The sequence below is a fragment of the Trematomus bernacchii genome, unplaced genomic scaffold (assembly GCF_902827165.1).
Source record: "Trematomus bernacchii unplaced genomic scaffold, fTreBer1.1, whole genome shotgun sequence".
Taxonomy (NCBI): Eukaryota; Metazoa; Chordata; class Actinopteri; order Perciformes; family Nototheniidae; genus Trematomus; species Trematomus bernacchii.
Genome location: NW_022987313.1, coordinates 2811000 through 2814593, shown reverse-complemented (window position 1 = coordinate 2814593; position 3594 = coordinate 2811000).

Below are 3594 nucleotides of genomic sequence, written 5' to 3'. Positions count from 1 at the left end.
TCAACAAGGCACGCTCTGATTGGCTGAGAGGATTCGGAGCTTCAGTAAGCTTCTCTCCAATTGGTTCTAAGCTCAATGGGGCGTGGTTTCGGTGCTAACACGTGCGCGCAGGCCAGTCAGGAGTGGTTAATTTGTGATAGCTGCAGAGAAACAGACAAATAGCGGCAGCGACAAGTAGCCACCTTGATGTTACCAGCAGCTGCTAGCCATCTGTTTATGATTATGACTGCTAGATTGAGAATGTTTAACCGACCACTTGTCATAGCCGGTAAATGTAATTTCCCCCCTCATCTCCTTAGCCAGTATAGGAGGTCAGAAGTGGATTGGATGTGAATTGTCTTGTCAGCTAGCCACATGGCAGCCACAGTGGGCCTACTGAATGGATTGTACCCCCCACCTCTCCGCGTGCACCTGTACGAGGCAACACGCTGGGATAATTGGTTTAGGGTCCGCTAGGTGGCATACATAGGCCACGAGGGATGTTGGGCAAATGTTACCACTTATATTTTGAGAATTTTAAATGCTTCCAAGTATTTTTTGAAATGGCTAACAATCTGCATTTCTTCCACAGAATTTGGTATTTGAAATTTAAAAATGCCCTTACTCAAAGTGGTCCCCTGAGACATCAAAGTAAGACAGGTGTTGAAAAATGGTTGGGAGGGGGACTGCAGAGAAAACAGTAGGTTCTTTAAACAGAGATGACAATTGAGTTTAGGCACAGAGAAGTGGCTAAACCGAAGGTAAGTAAACAAAAACTAGATAAGGTTTGCTGAATTTGATAAATGATCATCTGAAAATGTCAGTAAACCCTCAAACCTTAAATCATAGTCAAATGGTTGAAATCTTATCATGAATAAGCCACATTGACATTTGTCCAGTGCCCTTCCTCAGCTCTGCAGCGTGTTGGCATTTCACCCCTCTGCTGTGCCAATATGTCCTCCCCCTCACTCACCAACTCTCTCTGTCTGAAGCCAATCTGATTTTCCCCTGGGCTTCTGTCGGCAGAAAGAGGTGATAAACACCGCAGCCATGACAACCGGCTAGCCAGACACCCGCCTGAGTTCCCGTATCCTAATGGCTTTAACTTGGCATCCTCCCCTCCTTTAATTCATCAAGTCCAGGCTTCACCTGCTTTTAAGGCTCTCGGGACGAATGAAGGCGGCATGCTTCCACTACAGTTGGAGCTTTGAGCGCATTCTGTATAAGCTAATGGTAGATCTATCAACATGCAAGATGAAACACCGTTATCACTAAAACCTCCACACTGCTTAAAATAGAGCTTGATTAGTCACTGAATAAATATTTCCTCAGTCTGATTCAAATTAACAGAAATGTTAGCATATTGATTCCTAGACTTGCTCTAGAGGAGTCAGACAGAAAATGAAAGTACTGGGCTGATTCTCACAAATATATCCTATTGATCTCTAATGGAGCCCTTGTGAGAACACTTTGAATGACGTTTTCAGAGCAAAGTTCTTGCACCCGGTGTACTGTAGCAGCAGCCCTGGTGTGAGTGCAGAGTCGTTTGCTCGGCTGAAATTGCCTGGCTGCGGTAAAAAGCAAAGATAAGCAGTCTATTAGAACTGTGTGAAAGTGCTTTTACATGCCTCACCACGTGAAAACTTTCAGAGCACAATGGCAGACTCGTGTTAGTGATCGATTGGCCATCCCCTGCGAACCATGAAGGGCCCCTTTAATGCCAACAAACATGGTATTTTCATGGTAATGTACATGGAATTGTCGCGGTTGCTACATGAGCTGTCGTAATTCCACCTTTTTTTTCCACTTTTGTGCCCCTCTTTATGACTGAGCTCAAATTGAAGTTCAGATCATGCACCTTAAGGCTTCTCTAGAAAAAAAAATGTGTCTGTGTGAAAATGCAATGTAGAATGCAGCCAGCTGAATCATTGTAGGTATTATGAATTTGTCCCCTTCAAGTCAGCTTCCGAGAGAGACTTTAGAAGCAGCGGCATCGAGTCTTTACCTTACGATTCCAAGGGGGCAAGGTTCCCACAGCAACTGATTTGAATCCTAATTAAAACCGGGGATTTGATTAATGAGCACAACGATGTGCATGTGTGTGTGTGTGCATGTCGATGTTGCTTGGCTCTTTGTATGTGGCATGTGTGTGGGAGTCAGCATGTTCTTGTGAGTCACGGCGTATCTTGTGTGTATGCTAAATGAGGAGGGGGTGTTGTATGGCTATGCTTGTGTGTGTTTTCGTGTGTGTTCATGAGCCTCTGGGTAATCCTGTGAATCACTACTTTTGAGCAAGTGTTACACATGTGTGTGTATGTTTCATGTCTCCCGGGAGGCTTGTCCTTGCCTGCAGTACCACTGTGTGAATCAGAGGTGAGTCCTCTGGAGTTGCCCTCTGCTTTAATCTGCAGCTAATGACAGAACCACCTGCCCTCCTGGCCATCCTCCTCCCCCATATCTACCCCCTCTATCTGTTGGCTCCTCTCCCCTCTCCCTTCACCACACATCTCAGCCAGCCCTCACAAACCCCCAAACTCCCAATGCTCATTGTCTCCCTTTCACTCTCTCCCACAACTAGCCTTTTATTTCCCTCTCCGCCCTGCTCTCTTCCACTTGCTTTCTACTCTTTCCCACAGAGTGCATGATGCCCTTGCCTGCCTCTCTGATTGCCTCATCCCACTGAGTAACTAGATACTAGGGGCAGTGAGGGCCCCAAAGAAACCGAAACACGTGTTAAGGGACAGCGCAACAGTATGTGAACAACGTGTAGCTTTAAGGAGATTTTGTGACCCATGCATTGGCAGGGGAGTGGAGCAAACCACGTTCCTGCTCTTGTCAGTTTGTCTGCTTGTCCTCAAGTCTTGAGTGTGTGTGCAATCACGCATGCAAGCCAGTCCCGGTGGATGTCTCGGGAACAAAAGCATAATTGGAGAGAGCTGCAAAAACGAGATGACCACCACTTCCTGCAATGTGTCCACAGTGGAAGAGAAGGAGTGAGCAGGGGGAGAAAAACAAAAGGGAGGAAATCAAAGAGAGAATGGCATGTAAACCAATCGGAATTGACAAGAGCCCACAGGAGAATCAAAGTGAAAGTAAAGAGGGGAATGGAGAAAGGAATAAAGGGGAGCGAAATAGAAGAAATCTGCGTATGATCTGACAGAAATAATTCAGTTGAGAGAAAGGAAAAGGCTTTGGAGAAGCAGAAAGCGGAGGAGGAAGAAAGGAGAAGTGGCTGAAGTGAAACAGCATGAATCCCCATCCATTTCAGCACTGGACAGCTCCACAGACAGCACTAGGCCAGTATAAATAGATCCCCTACTTTAGAGGCGCCGTCAATGCTCCAAAAAAGTGCTTTATGTGCTCGGAGCGCCTCCTGCCCCTGGAGAACAGACGCTAAGGTATCTGATGGTGCCTGATAACCATCTTCTCTCTGTTCCTCTCCGTTTGTTTTCTTAATTTAGGGAGCTTCCACGGTTCAACGACAACACTACGGTGAGGAAAGAGAGTGTTTTTCTCCCAGATACTCCGTCACGGCCACTGTAGACGATATAGCCTCAGGTCTGGGATCACATTACCCCTGCCACAGATCTAGCAGCACCAATCGCAGAGCTGATC